Source organism: Chlorocebus sabaeus, chromosome 12 (assembly GCF_047675955.1).
Source record: "Chlorocebus sabaeus isolate Y175 chromosome 12, mChlSab1.0.hap1, whole genome shotgun sequence".
NCBI lineage: Eukaryota > Metazoa > Chordata > Mammalia > Primates > Cercopithecidae > Chlorocebus > Chlorocebus sabaeus.
In genome coordinates, this window is record NC_132915.1 from 45,602,620 (window position 1) to 45,619,366 (window position 16,747).

General features: G+C 45.4%; 1 non-coding gene across 1 annotated transcript in view; it reads right to left on the reverse strand.

Moving 5' to 3' along the window:
- The window catches only part of LOC103219419 (uncharacterized), a 72,995-nt gene extending 57,516 nt beyond the window's left edge, over nt 1–15,479 (reverse strand). The window contains exon 1 of the transcript XR_005240423.2: nt 15,051–15,479. This is a non-coding gene — a transcript (uncharacterized protein). The remainder of the gene's footprint in view (nt 1–15,050) is intronic.
- Nucleotides 15,480–16,747: the final 1,268 nt, after the last annotated feature.

Genomic DNA, 16,747 nt, shown 5'->3' on the forward strand with positions numbered 1-16,747 from the left:
TAAACAACATGATGAAACTCCATCTCTACAAAAAATACAAAAAATTATCCAGGCATGGCGGCAGGCAGCTGTGGTCCCAGCTACCTGGGAGGCTGAGGTGTGAGGATTACCTGAGTCTGGGAAATCAAGGCTGCAGTGAGCCAAGGTCGCACCACTGCACTCCAGCCTGGGTGACAGAGCGAGACCTTGTCTCAAAAAAAAAAAAAAAAAAGAAAGAAAAGAAAGAAAGGTGACATGATATACAACCTTACCCCTTCTGGCTCCAGGCACCAATTTACCAATCAGATATCAGTGACTTAATCAGAGCCAGCTGGGTTCTCTGTCCTCAGCAGTAGAACACTGAGGGATGGAGTCAGGTGTGCCCACAGGATGATAGGCACTTTACCTGAAAGGTTATAGGAGATTGGTCCTGAAATTGATGCCAGAGCAAGCCAGGAATGCCTATGAGGAAAAGATATGGGATTCCTAGGCCACATGTAACCAGAGAAGAATGGACCTCAGGAAGACGGGGAGTGGACAGAGGCACAGAGCTTAGAGGCTGCAAGTCCCTGTGCCTCTGTCAGGAATTGACACTGGATCATGGTTTCCTGGGTCCAGTCCCCATGGCAACCCACAGCACTTCTTTCCTCTTACTTTCTGTTAAGATTCTCTGTTGTACTTCCGTGGTAATTCTCCTCATAACTTCAGCTCGTTTAACTGAACTCTTTTGCTCTGCAACCAGAGCCTTCATTGTAATAGCCTTGTGGTTACTCAACTATAGTCTTTGGTACAATTTTTCCTTCTTTACCGTGCTCAGTCTTTATTAAGCAGCCTCAGTGTCACCTCCTCTCTGAAGCATTCCCTGACAGCTCTCTCCCTTATGATCCCTCAGGATTCTGTTCATAATCATTGTATTGCAGTGTAATTTATCTGTTTATAAACATTTTACTCCCAGACCACAAGATCCTCAAAGGCAGAGCTCTGGTACCTACAAGGCACTCAGTAAATGTTTGCGAAATTGCCTGAGTGGCTCTGAGTTGGTTCTGGAAGCAGCCCGCCAGTCAGTATGCCATCCAATCTGCTGCTCAACCTTCCAGCCACTTGAGGGGCTCTGTGTTTACACTAACTTCGCTGCCTCACCCCTTTACTCTCAGTTCTATCTTTTCTCAGTCCTCCTAGTGTTCAGGCTTGCTTGTTTGCTGGGTCCCCCTGCTCTGTGCAAACTTGACTACCTTTGGATCAGTGACAATTCCAAGGCAACCCCCCTGGGGCAGGGCACAATCTGTTTCCCAGGGTTCTAGAACTCTTCGCTGAGTTTTGGCTGCTCTTAATGGCTTTGTGTGGTTGCCTGGGGCCCATGCTACCTGTGTGTCTGCTCGTGACAGCATCCTCCACCCGATCCAGCCATCTGTTTATTTTTGGCTGCATCTCTGTCTTTATGTTCCCTCTTCTGAGAAATAGTGAATGGTAGCTACTCTCTTTAATCAGCCAGAGGCCCTCACTACCTTGTCCGTCGGAGAAAAATTGACTCCAGATCTGTAGCAGCTTTCTTGCATGGGAGAAAACACCAGTGCTCATTTGCTCAGGAAAAACAACAACAACAACAACAAAAACCTCTTGCTCTGCTGAGACAATTTTCCTTTATGGATTGCAGGGCCCCCTAGCAAGCCCACCGGGTTTCCCTGCCAACTGCAGCTGTATATCCAAGCTGCCGACTCACCCCCTGTCAGCCTGGGGCAGGGGGTGGCGACTGGAGAGTTTCACAGCCTCAGGATGTTTATTTGCTTCACTTTCTGTTCTCTGATAGGGAAGGCTTTGCAAGAGGGGTTTCTGCCAGTGCACCTACTGTGCTATCCTCAGTACTGATAGATATGTGATTGCCTGGGAGAGCAGGGGCTTAAACACACTGGAGTTCTGACACCTTTGCCCTCACCTTGGGACACCTTTCTGGCTTCTGCTTTTGGGAGCGGAAAAGAAAAGACAGAGAGACAGATTCAAGTTCAGCCTTGAGAATTTCAAAATGGACTCTCTTGCCTGCCTCTCTGAACCCCACCTCTCGTGTAGATAGCTTGGGCTTTTTATAGATGCTGTGACCTTCATGTTGGTTGGTCTGGAAATAAATAAAAGAGTAATAAAAGAGAAAGAGTAAGAACTTCTGGCTAAAATATTGCCCGCTGGCTTCACGTGCCCAGGCTGTTTCTGGTCCCCGCAGGGGTCAGTGCTGTGTGTCCGACTAGATACACGTCTACTCAGGATGGGCCAGTATCTTGAAAGGCTCCTCCTTGCTTGAGATTAAAGAAACAGCACTCCTCTGCCAGGCAATACTTCAGACTCTCCTTTCAGCCTTTGGCTGTGGGGCAGGACATAGACCGAGAAATGAAGACAGCCTCCAGCCAGGGCTGAGAGCCCTGAGTGATGAGCAGGGGAGTGGACAGTGCCTGTCTTGACTTTCTTCCTCTCCATGGCTTGCTTCGTTCTCCATTAGGATATCTCAGCACATCAAAATATTAGCTAAGAAGATACTTTAATCTGAGGACAAAGTGATACCTATTTAAACTAACTTATCAACAAAGACAGCTAGAAGGTTATTTTGCACCTGACCATAAATGATACCCCAAAGCTTTTCTATGAAAAACTGATTTTGTGGTTTGGGGCAGCCTAGAAGTATGTGTAATAAAAGAGAAAGAGCACTTAACCCGAGGCGGGAGCCTCAGTTTCTAACGCTAGACTCATTACTAACGATGCCACTTTGGGCAAATAATTCTATTTATCTGGCTTCATTAGTGACTTCAGTGGGAGCAGCTTTAGCAGAGAAACTGACATTGTAATTGCCAGATCCATAGGCTAATTTTCATTCCTCATCCTCCTTGACAACTCCACCACATTTGGCACTCTTGACTGCTCTTTTCCTTCTCGAGACCATCTCTGCTCTGGGCTCCTGGGACCCAGCCTCTGTGAATTCTTCTCCCTGCTCTCTCCCAGCCCTTTGCACCCTCCTTCTCTATCCCCCGTAATCCCCCAACCCAGCACCACCTGTCCATTGCCTGGTGGTGTTCCCCAAAGCTGTCTCTTTTCCCCTCTTCTCCTCACACATCTGTGTCATACATAATCCTGTTCACTCCCACGGATCCAGCCACCATCACTTTGCTGGTAACTGCCATATCTCTTCTTCAGAACTCTCCCCACCCCTCTCCCGAATGCAGACCGGCCTTTCCAGTGGCCCTGAAGATGCCCCATCTACATTGCACATTGAGCACTTCACATTCAGTCAGCCCTTGACCAAGCTCATGGTCTCTGACATGTGTCCTACCCAGCCCTTAAACCTGAATCCTTGCGGGGTGGGTGGAGGGGGACCGAGTCTGCCCTCTATATTTCAGTCAGTTTCAGGAGCTATACTGTCTTTCAAACTTCACTCTCCCTAACAAGATGTTGCTGCCAAGTCTACCTGAGAGCCGTTCCTCATGTCTTCATGCCACTGGCTGCTGTAGTTAGGTACTGAGGGGCTGTCACCTGGATCTATGAAACAGTACCAGAAAGAGTTAAGAACAGGTTTAGCTGATGTAACAGAAAGCTGAACTTGCCGTGGCTTAACCAAATAGTGATTTTTTCCTCACACAGTAAGAAATGCAGATGTAGGAGATCCAGAGTCAGCATGGATCTCAATGCCACCCCACAATGCCTCCAGGGACCCCGCATGCCTCCTATCTTTCCAGTCAGCCACTCTTGCCATATGGCTGTCCTCGGTATGCTTGTCACCTCATAGTCACAAAATGGTTACCTTCTTCCACATCCACATTCCAGGTTAGGAGAAAGGGAAGGGCAAAGGAGAAAAAGCAACTGCCTCCTGAATCTGACCCTTTTCAAAGAGCTCTCCTGGAAGCTCCACCCAGGGAAATGTCCCTTGACATTTCTTTGGCCAGAACTGTGTAGTCTGACCTCTCCCTCTGCAAGGAAGGTTGGGAATGGTAGTGGGGGTTTTGTTTCTTTTGTGTTCTTTTGCATGCAGCGCCCATTGCCTCTCTGAATAAAACTGAGGTTCTGTTAGGAAGGAAGAAAATGAGAACTGATACTGAATAAGCAAATAGCTGTGTCTGCAACAGCCTGGTCTTGGTACCCCAGCCATCAAACTCTTTCCTTACTTCTCTACCCTTCATGTCCCTAAAAAGGGATTGGACCATATTGTTCCCCATTCTAACTATCTGTGTTGATTCCTTGTTGGCTACAGAATAAAGAACAAACACCATAGCCCACAGTCTGGGTCCCATCTTCTTTTCTATGCTCTCCTCTTGCCATCACCCTCTCCCCTGAGAACACACCATAGGTCCCACAGAAATCACCATGGTTTCCTCTGCCCACAGTGCTGTGCCTTTCCACATGCTATTCTAGTGCCCTATTGCCTTTCCCATTGTTGGCCATTTATTCAGCCCTCATTGCTGGGGAGGGAAGAGGCGTATATCAACTCGGATTTCTTCCTTAACCTTTAGAAGACAGACCTTCCTCACACTTCTGAGTCCTCCCCATTTGCTGTGGGCTCCACTCCATGGGACAAGGTGCTCAGCCTGAGAAGACAGAGCCCAGCCTTAAGTGGGTCATGTTTCCTAGAGGGTGGGGTCACTGAGTTGAAAGAGAACACAAATCCCCAAGCATGGTGCATTCCTCTTCTGGCTCTCTCAGAGAAGCCCTGGACCATCCCCATTACTATTATTTCACAGCTGCTCCCTTGAGTCAGTGCCCTTGAGTGGGACATCAGTCATCTAGGGCAGCAGCTTGTCCTGACCAGTTCACCCCACTTCTGTAATTCGTCCATGCAGTTGCTTCAGGAAGTTGGCTCAGCATCTTCTTAACAGACTTAGAAGTCTTTCTTGTCCTCTCTGTGGACAACCTGAGCATAAGATCCCAGCACTGCTCTCATGGAAGTTAGGGTCCCCAGGCCAAAGGCATGGATGTGAGTTTTTATCAGAGCTTTGCATTGTGGTATAAGCCTTTGCCAGTCATCTAATAAAATCAATGTTGAGTTTTTCATACAGCCAGGGACTCTTGTATGCAGACAATGGTGTGCTGATCGGTGTTTAACAGCTGGGTCTGGGGGCAGGGGTAGCTGTAGAAGAAGAGCTCTGGCTTGTAGAGTTTGCCAATTTCTGTGGTATAAATACTCCCACCATGGCTAAATTCAAGCTACCAATGCGATACAACTGAAAATACAGTAGGAAATAGGTTGGCATGACGGGCTCCCTGGGCCAGTTTGACCTGGCTCCAATGCAACAGCAGGAGACCCCAACCGGGGAAAAGGATGTGGATTGAAGTCTAAGCACAAAAGCCATACCCAGAACTCTGCAACCACCTCCTTAGCAACATGTTCTCTAAACCTACCACCATCCTTCAGATGGATCCCTATTTTCCCTGTGATTACACAACTCTGTGATGATTCTTCTCCCACAGCATTGTTTTAAAAAATCTTCTTTTGGGCAAATAAGTTTACTTTTCCTTGGTATATATGCCATCAGTCATTGACGCCACAAAGAGGCTGTGAAAGCCTTGCCCTATTGAATGATGAGCAATGCCCTGTTGAATCCTCCTCTCACTGAGGAAGCCGCCACACTTTGGGTCACCACTGGGAGTTACTCTTTAGCAACGGGAATAGACAGACTCAATAGCACTTAGCACATAGTAGGGCTAAATGCCCACGTGTTGAAGGCATGGAAGAACTACCAAATGTGGGTTAGATGCCCCCTCTTGGGGGTCCCATAAACCTTTGAAATCAGCAGACATTATCATCCTATATACCAACATTTTGTAGTATCATGTGGTAGGGTGTCCTATTAGTAGGTATGACTGCCCCATCTCTAGGTCATTCACCTTAGTATGCGGAAACCTAGCACAGTGTCCAACACGAAGAAGCTACTCTATAGACATCTGCAGAATGAGTGATGGAGCTGAATATGCAGTACTTTAAAATATTCCCTAAGGAGGTTTAGTTTCATTTCTTTTTTTCATTTTCTTCTTTTGTTACTATTACTATTGTTTTTCCCACAAAATTCCTGCTTTCAACATGATGGTACCAAAAGAAAAAGAGAGAGAGAAAAGAGTTCAATGAATTGCAGCTTCCAGCTGGTTATTATTATTATTTAAATTTTCGCTTTAACTTTGTGTGCAACTGAAGCCTATGATTTAAGCCATCTCTAGCTGAGCAAGGGGCTGTGCCCGCCCAACCACTCTGATTTCCAGAATGCACTTTGCTGTGTCAATATACATTACTTGTCACATTGCCATGAGTCTGAGAAGTTCGATCTCTGCTCTTAGATTGTTGTCATGTGTCAAAGCATACAGCCCAGGGGGAATGACTATATTGCACAGGAAAAGCAGACATCGAGCCGTGGTCAGACCGCCTCAAAGATAAACACTGCTGTGTGGACCAGAAGAAGAAAGGTCGAAAAACAATCTGAAGCCTCAGACACCGTGAGGTTTTTTCACTTTCATTTTCTCACCACTCTGAGGCTTCCATTTTATCAGCATGTGCAAATATACATTTTTCTTCCAACTGACCTTCCGACAGCCTGTCCCACAATATGGGACTAGCTTGAGTAGGTGGCCCTGTCATTGGTGAAACGGGGTGGTATCTATGATGCCCTCAAATGAAAGCTGAGTCTGCAAGCCCCCACCCACTGTTCCCTGCAAAATGAAAGCTCAGAGAAAATGTAAAAATATAAGTAAACTCAGGGAAGAAAAGTCCACTTCAGTGAGTATGAGCTACCCAAGCAGGACGGCTGAAATCATTGTTTGCTGCTGCTGCTGGTGCGTTTTCTATTTTTTGAAGTCAGCTAAAAACAAACAAACAAATGAGTACGAGTAGTTCTCATTAAAAAAGGAAAGGGCAGAAGTCAATCTCCCTGTTTAAAGACGCCCACACACTTGAAATAGTTTCCTAGAAAGGCAGATTGAATTTAACTGGGTGTAGCTTAGCACACTCACGGAGCATTTTTACAACACCTCCCGAATCCTCAATGGCTGATCCCGTGGTATGACAGCAGCATGCCACATTCCTTGCACCAGACAAGGATTAGGGAGTAAAATTTGTCATGTATGTAAATTGTAATCACAGTGGATCGTTGTATGTGCTCATTTAGGCATTTTAACAGTGTGTGATGCTATCCTCTCCGCAGGACTAATAAGCATTAGCCATAATGAGGTCAGTCAGTCAGGCATTATCAGGGGATTTAATTGGGACATGGGTCTCTGCTGAAGTGAAAATTAATAACTTTTGTCAATGTTCTGGTGAAATGTTCTGTCTTATTAAACTATGAGGGTCAATTAGAAAGCATTATGTAATAAAGTCCCCAGCAGCAGAACTCAAATTGAGTTATACCACAGTCATTATTCCAGGGCGAATGCATTTGAAAATGGAAAACCAGAGTGCCATATGGAGGATTTGGGTCAGATTTACAAGCATTGCATGTTAAGGCTTCCACAAGAAGGAAACAATTAAACGTAATACCGAAATAAATCAGCGCGCCGAGTGGGCTGTGCAGGGCCAGGAGCCTGGGGCGGGCCATGGCCCTGGAGTTGTGACACTGCAAAATGGCATTGTCAGGAGCCTTCCATGGGCTGCGTCAGGCAGCGCCAGCCTACAAATCGCTCGGAGTGCTTAAAATCTGGGGCACACCTGGAAGGCTCAGGCCTGCACATTGACTCATATAAATAACTCTTTATTGTGTAGCTATTAAGACGAGAGATTGCTTTTATTAAAGTGCAAGTTATTGTGGCACAGCAAATTAAAGAATTTTAAAGCATACTAAACAGCCACTGCTATTCCCCATTCAGTCATGTTTTACGGTTCTTTAAATGGGCAGTATATTGTTAGGGAGATATAAACTCTGTGCCAAGACTGGGATCTGACACAATGGTTCAGGCACTTTTTCTGGCCAGGAAGGATCGGGAGGGGTGGAGCAGTGCTGGTGAGGACACTGTCCTGGGCCTGGATGTGTGTGTAGAGGTGGAGGTTGGTGTGTGGTAGGGGATTGGATGTCACCTCTCTTCTGGAAGACTGGGGAGGTGGCTTTTGTCTGCTCCATTCTGGTAGAGAAGGTTATCTTCAAACTGAGCAGAGTTTTAGAGATGGTCTCCAGATAAGGTAGTTAGAAGATGGAAGAAAGGGAGAAAGGAAGAGAGGGAGGGAAGGAGGCGTACGTATGTACAGAGGGTCTGTAGTGTCCATTACTAAAGAATCACAGCTTCCTCCAACTGTCTTATCTTGACCAACCCCATTTTCTCTGAACCTTCTCTTCTCTAGTGAATTGAGCTTGGGTCTGATTATTTCCCCATTGACCCCCAATGTTGATTATGTTTCTAATTAAAAATACATGGCAGCAATGCCTCTCCTTGGCTCCACATCATCCTGGGACCTAGCCCATCCCCTCCCTCTCACCTCCATGACTGCTCCTTCAAGCTGAGCTCCGTCACCTCCCGTGAGGCCCGACAGTTGCAGTTTTCGCTTCAGCCCCCTCCTACCCATTCTCTTCACAGCAGTCATAGAAATCTTTAAAAAACACAGATCTGACCATATCACTCCCCTACTGAAAAATCCTTTAACACCTTCCGTTTGCACATAGGATAAAACTCAAATCCTTTCGCTGGCCCACAGAGCCCCTCCCTGAAGTGTCAGGGCTCACCTGGAGGCATGCTTCCCTCTCACGTAATTCCCCCAAGTTCCAGAACATATGAAGCTCTTGTTCTACCCAGAGGTTTTGCCCCATGCAATTCTCTGAGACTGGAATCCTCTTCCTCTTGACCATGTGTGGCTGGTGCCTCTCAAGCTTCGATATTCATTCTCTGGGAGGCCTTTCCTGACCATTCTACCTAAAATAGATCCATCCAGAGCTCTGTATCCTCACCCGATGGGTGTTTCTACAATAGTACTTACAGTTTCTAATTTAAAAACGAACCAGACAACAACAACAACAAAAACAAAAAAACTTTTTAGTGGCCTACTCCTTTTTTCTCTGACATCTTCCGTGGTCTGAAATTCTGTGATGGCCAAGACTGTACCTGTTTTGTTTTCCACTGAATCTAGCAATGGGGGCAAATTGCAGGTGTTCATCATGTGTTCAGTGAGTGAACAACTGATTGAGTTCGAAGGTTACCTTAGAAGAGAATCTGAAGCTTATCCAACTCAGCTTCTTTACTTTACTGAAAAAGTGTTTCTGAGAATGGTGAGATAACATGTACAAGGAAGACGATTAGGAGAGTTGGGAGCTAGGGCCTGGTTTACCTCCCAAATGTTACTTTCTGGCACAGCGCACGGTGGCTCATACCTGTAATCTCAGCACTTTGGGAGGCCGAAGCGGGTGGATCACCTGAGGTCAGGAGTTTGAGACCAGCCTGGCCAAAATGGTGAAACTCCATCTCTACTATTACTTAAAATACCAAAAACAACAACAACAAAAACTAGCCGGGCATGGTGGTGCATGCCTGTAATCCCAGCTACTCAAGAAGCTAAGCAGGACCATCTCTTGAAGCCGGGAGGCAGAGGTTACAGTGAGCTAAGGTCATTGTACTGCACTCCAGCCTGGGCGACAGTGACTCCATCTCAAAAAAAAAAAAAAAAAAAAAGTTTCTTACTTCCTTTGGCCAATCACCTAGTCCTATTTAACCACACTTTGGCTTTACCTCTACTGGAATAAACACTACTGTAATGGACTGAATGTTTTTGCCCTTGAAATTCATATGCTGAAATACTAACCCTCAACATGATGGCATCAGGAGGTGGGGCCTTCGGAAGGTCATTAGGTCTGAGCAGGGAGCCCTCGTGAGTAGGATTAATGCCCTCAGAAAAGGGAGCCCAGGAATTCACTCACCCCCTTTCTGCCACGTGAGGACACACGGAGAAGTCAGCAGTCTGCAAATGGAAGAGGGCCCTCACCAGAACCCGGCCGTGCCAACACCCCCCTCAGACCTGCAGCCTCCAAAACTGCAAGAAATATGTTTCTGTGGTATAAACCAAAGATTATGTCTTTGGTATTTTGTTACAGCAGCCTGAACTAAGACAAGTACCCTAAATCCTACAGTGAAAGCATGTTTAAAATAAATGCAAAGACTAAAACTGCACTATCAAGAAGAGGAGAGACGACTGATTTCTGGTATATTCATAAATGGAATACAATGGAATGAGAATGAATGAACCAAACCTAGAGGCATAAAAACTATCAAATCACAAACACATAGCATTGACTAAAAAGAGCAAGTCCCAAAAGAATACATACCTGGTGATGGCATTTATATGGAGTTTAAAAGATAAGCAAGACTAAGTGATATATGGTTAGTGGATATGTGATCAAACTATGCTACAAAATAGGAATAAAGAATATTGTTTTAAAAAATAAAAACACCATTCAGATAGTAGTTCCTTGCCATGTATTCCGATGATGGGAAGGAAAGGGCCAAGCGTGAGGAAGAGACCCTGGGATGGAGTGGAGGGTGACAGTGTTATTTATCATTAATAGGGTGGAAGTTTCATGGCTCTTCATTTATTTCGCATGCTTCATAGTTTGTAAGTTTATATTTAGAGAATAATTGATAAGTTTAAAAAAAAGTAAAATCAACATGATTTCACCTTTGCCCAGATATACCTCATCTCGGGAAGAAGAGCTTCTTCCCCCTTCTTCAGGGAGCCCTCAAAGAGCTTCACCCCAGCTGCCCATTCACTTTTCTTGTTTCTGCTGAGGGAAGACCAATACTTATTTTCATCTTCAGGTCTACCAAATGAGAAACTGAGGCATAGTACGGGGTGAGTCTCTGGAACCCAGAACAACACTCAAGGGACAAATGCTCCCCATCTCAGTGGAGTCGCTCATGACATTTACATACAGTGACTACCTGCAGAAAAGGCCTAATGAAATAGTGTCAGTTTCTAAGGCAGGCGACCATGTCAAAAGTCAGATCATCTTTGCACCTAGGCTTTTGTTCTCTGACTGTGCTGGGGACAACCATACAAGCCACGTATCCTAATACTACTCTGCATGTGTTCATTTCTGAGTCTCTTATGAGACTCTGTCACATACATGACCTCATTTGATTCCCCCCAAGACATGGCATGGAAGACGCACAGCAGATACTTTAGTTCTCATTTCAAGAATGCTGTTTCCTGTATATGTTGATGCCTTTCTTCCAGCTGTCAACGCCCATTTAATGCTGACAGAATAGAATCCCTGCAGCCCGTTCCTGAAACAGGTCAACACTGTATAAAAAAAAGTATTTGGAAGATGACTTTGGAGGCAGGCATTGGGCAGGGGCCCCAAGCAAAAGTAACCTCCTTACTGGTCCTTCCACTATTAGCAAACTATTCTTTGCTATCTTCAAGGCCTTTTCACTTTTTACAATCCCTTATTAAAATGCAAATACTTCTGAGAGTATCCACATTAAAAAAAAAAACCCATTAATGATATTCATTAACTGAAAATGGACGGGAGATGGAAGCCGGCACCAGGGCAGGATTGGGCACCAGTGAAGGGAAGGGGAATGAATGAAGAAGGAAGAGAAGGAGACAAGGAAACCCAAAAGCAAATCGTGCCAACATCACCCTTTGGTACAGGGCAGCCTTGCTCTATTTTTCTGCACAACCTCATTCACTTCACGCTCTCACTTGACTTGAGCCCCTAGACTTGCTACTGGCACAGGATGGCCTGAGATGGCCAGTCGATGTCCCTCTGATAGTTTGCCACATGCTGTCGTCCCCATCCTTGAGCAATTCTGTTCTGTTAGTGGAGGGAGTTCCCACCATAAGGGTTTCTGGATCATTTGTGCTGCTGGTCTCCCTGGGTCACACTTCTGTTTCGGGAGAGAGTTTTCGCATTGGGCTCCTTCTGACGCGTCAGGCTGAAAAGTGAATTTGAGCCAAGAGTTCTGTTGTTTCATTTCAGTTATTTATGAGAAGCTGGTATTTTCTGCTCACGAAGACAATATGAAATTTCAAACCCTAAACATTATCAAGCTATTGGGATACTGGTGAGAAAATAGAAATTGCAAAGTATTTCTCAAACAGTCTGAGTAATTTTCCTTCGCTATTCTGTCCCCGGGAGTAATAACAAATAGAAATGCTACTTGTCTTTTGCAATCTTTTTTGCTGAAATGTATGAAGTGATTCTAGAGATATTCTGAACAGAGGGACCCCATCAGCATGCGGTCCTATAGGAAAATGCAATCTGTCTGCACCTTCTTCCCAAGGGGGCCAGTGAATGAATGAACGAAAGAATAAATGAATGAACAAACCATTCAGCTACACACGCTTAATTTTACAGAGCAAATGCCTGCTAGTCGTGCATTACTATCCCAGCTTGAGACCCAATTATTTCTTTATCTAAACAATGTGGGTGTTTTCTTTGATCATAAATGTAATATGTGCTCATTATAAAATGCTTAGAAGATACAGAAAAGTATAAAGAAGACAATAAAAGTTATCCATAATCATACCCCACAGAAAAGTCTTATTAATATTGAGGTTTATATCATACATGTGTTCTTCTGAGCTCATAAACAATACATGGCTGAGATCTTGCTGCATATATACGACTGGTATCTGTGTTAGACAGAATTCTAAGATGATCCCGGAATCCACAGGCCTTTATATAATCCCTTCCCCCTTGAATGTGGGCAGGTGGGACCTGTGACTATTCTGGGCCATCACTCCCATGATTTGGTTATGTTCCATGGCATGACTTTAAGGGTGGGAGATGATCCTGGGTTGGTCTGGCCTGTTCAGGTGAGTCTTGACAGAGATTGGGCTTTTCCTGGAGACAGATATGAAGCATGAGAGGGACTTAAAACAAGGAAGTGTCTCCTTTGGTGACTTTGAAGATAGAGAGCCCAACACGGCAAAGAATGCTAGAAGCCTCCAGGACCTGAGAGCAATGCCCAGTTGACACCCAGCAAGGAAAATAGGGACCTTGGGCCTGCAACCACAGGAACTCAATTCTACCAAAAATCTGAATGAGCTTGAAAGAAGACCCCAGCTCTAGATGAGAACACAGCCTGACCAACACCTTAATTTTGGTCTTATGAGACCATGGGCAGAAAACCCAAACAAGACTGCTGGGGTTTTTAACCTACAGAACCATGAGATAGTAAATGCGTATTGCTGTAAGTGGCTAAACTTACGATTTGTTATGCAGCAATAGAAAATAATATAACGTTGTATTTTTTCACTTCACATTACAACTTGAACTTTGTCTCCTATTAATGTTAACTAAAAATTTAATGTCTATGTCTAATGTATGTATTTGGATTATAATCAATGTAATGAGTCTGAATGATTTGGCGTTTAAATGTAGCCAATATTTGTATTAGGTATTTGTTATTTGGAAGTTGTGTTGTTTTGTTATTTGTGTTTGTTTTGACTCCTGCGGTCACAGGAGAGAAAGATGAAACATCTTTCTCAACAACTGCTGTGCTATAACCCTGACAGAGAGAGAGAAAATGTACTTCTGAAAGGTTATTTTGCTTATTTAAAGGAGACTGTGGTACTTTGTGAGAGGGCTTTGAGAAACGGCTTTGTGTTTCAAAGACAGAGGCCCTTGACACCTGTAAACTACATCGTCCAAGGAAGAGGATTAAGGATGTGGGCTGCAGACGTTCAACAGATGGGCTCCTCCCTGGCTGCATGACTCCCCAGGACTGGGAAAAGAAATAAGACTTGAAATGTGACCTATGGTGGAGATACGGCCCTATCTGAGCCCGATGCTCTGGGTGACCTCAGGTGGGCACCGCTACATGGCTGTCTGTGGCTGATACCACACACTATGGCTAGAGAGGTTCTGCCGACCCAGCTGGGGTGAAGGAATTCAGAGCTGTTCTCACCACCCTTGACTGGTATCGACTTCTATCAGATTTCATTTCACTTTAGAAAATATAGAAACGTGGCATTTCATGCAGTCCTGGGATGTGGGATATTCCTACCTCTTCCATAAATGGTACTATGATATATAATTCTACAGAAATGTGTCACCATGTTTATCATTATTTTAATAGATTTTTAGCAATAGGTCAAAAGATATACACATTTTAAGGTTCTTTATATAAATGATAAAATTGGCAGATTTCTAGACCTGTAAGCAAAAGTATATATAAGACGCTAGATTCATCATAAAGTCTCCCTTTGGCCTCTGCCCCAAACCATCCCAACATACCAACTCCTGAACATCCAAGGCCTGCAGGAGCACATCCAGGCGCTCGCTGGGCACTCATCCAGGAAACCAGCAGTGTGCAGGCTACACTGCATAACCGCGGGGACAGGCAGCGCCTGGGTACATACACACCAGCTCCACCACCCACAAGCTGGGTGAGCTTGTGTAGTTACATCCTGGGGCTCCCGTATAAAGTACCACGGGCTAGGTGGCTTCAACAACAAACATACACTGTCTCATGGTTCTGGAAGCTAGATGTCTGCTATCAGGGTGTTGGTAGGGTTGGCTCTCTCTGAGGACTGTAAGGGAAGGATCTCATCTAGGCCTCCCTCCTAGCAATCACTGGCATTCCTCAGCTTACAGTTGCCTGTCCTTCCTCTTCTCCCGGAGTCTTCACATGGTCTTCCCTCTGTGTCCAAATCTCCCTGGTTTTTCTATCAGTCATATTGGATCAGGACCCATCCTAATGACCCCTTCCTAACTTGATCATCCACAAAGACCCTTTTTCCAAATAACGTCACATTCACGGGTGGGCAAGGCTAGGATTTCAACACATTTCTCGGGGTCAGGGACACAATTCAATCCGTAATACCTTGGCAAATCTCGTATACTCTCTAATGCACTGTTTCCAGATCACGTCGACAGGGATGACACTGCCTTCCCCACTGTGAGGATTCAATTTAGATGACAAGTGAAAAGAGAGGTAAACGATAGGTAGAGCATTTACCCAGTGTCTGGCCCATGGTTGTTGCTCAACAAATACTGGCTAAGTTATCAATGAAAATTCTTGCTCTAAGTATCTCATGACACACACATGGGATACACAGAAACCCATGCTCAACCGGGCAGGGATGTGCGTTTATGTGGCCCCCAGTGTCCCCAGAGAAGATTCTCTCTTACTTTTCAAGTGTCTTTGGCCTTTTTCTCTTCCAGCCTCTACAAGCAGGTTGTTTGCCCAGACACAGACCTCTCTCCCACAAAGACCACTTTGGAGGTTGGCGCCCGCCTTCTGCTGCTAGTTAGTTGTTTGAAAAGTGCTGACGCTTCTCTTCATCCACTGTGCCAGGACTCTGTGCCAAAGCTGCCCACACAAGCAAGGCTCGCCCTGCGTGCCAGGGTTTCAGAAAGTGGACCTGGCACCAACCAAGTGTAGGGAGAGAGGCCCTTGTGGTATGGCCCCCCGACACACTCACACACACACATACACCAGCCAGAGACCAGAGATCCCCAATCAGTACTTTTAAAAGGAATAAAAATTGCTCAATCTCTTTGATGATATTCAAAGAGTCTTTTTTAATATATGAGAAAGCACATTCTGAATTCTTAACACATCTGGTGTCACCCGCTCTTTTCCCCCTCTAAACTCTCTTAATTCCATAATTTAGAAGGTCTTAAGATACCGAAGGATCTCGCTGAGGCATAATTGGGTATCTTTTGCGCTCCAAGTTGCATCTGATGCCCCACCTCACCCCAGAAACTTTTCCACTGAGTTGGAGAGAAAATGTTTGGGGGTTGGGGGAGCAAGGACCGTGCCCTACCTGCTCAAGTGGCCTTTGACAGGAGAGCTGAACTGCCTGCAGGAAAATGTTTGCTATTCATTTTGCCCTGACACTCCAGGAGAGGAGCACAATTTCTTCTGTGATTGGAGGTAATGTAATCTACAGGAAAATCAATGTGGGCTGACAGGAGACTCGCCCAGCTGATCTGCAGACCAGAGACACTGAATCACAGCAGCCGAAGGCGGCATGGCCGTGAGGCCGTTCCCGCAGCCTCCAGGAGAAAGTGGTCTTGGAAACCTCACACCCTGGGGTGCTCCAAACCTCAAAGGAGCCCATGGACCCAGCTGCCCAAGCCACCAAGAGTTAAGTGGCAAAGGGCTCAGTTGTGGGGACAGTGCTGGGGGTACAGAGGACCACAACATGCTCTGCTGGGTTACTGAGAACAGAGAGATACACACAGAAGAAGGAAGACGGACGGAGGACCTGAGATTGTAAGACACAGAAAGAGATAGGGAGGGAGCCAGAAATAGACAGACAGACAGACACACACACACACACAAACAGGGACCTCTGTTTCAAATTGTCTCCTACTACAAATTGTCCTTTACTACTTTTTAAATTAAAAATTCAGACCATGTCCCCACCACCCCCAAACAGCAATCACTTTAGTAATCAGCAAAGAAAATGTTGCAAAAATACATAAATAAGATAGACTTAATACAAAATAACTCTCGCCACCCCAAAAACATCTGCGCATCTGCTGGCCCCTTACTGGCCTGGTTCAGCTGACTTCAGCACTCACAGCAGCCACGGCGGCGGCACCAGCGGCAAAGTTAGCAGGTGTCACCCCAATATGGCTGCGAACCGCTTCGCAGGATTCAGAGACATAAATCAGAACAACAGGCCCATACTACCCCCTTCCCATATGTCCCATGTACCTAAGCCACAACCACTCACAGCCTTCTGGTCCCTGGATGCTTGCTTTAAGGCATTACAAACACTCACCCCCCAACTTTGGAGGTGAGGGTGCTTTTCTAGAATCTGTGTAACCTGTCTGTGTAGTCAAAATACCAGGTCATTTATTATTCATACCTGAAG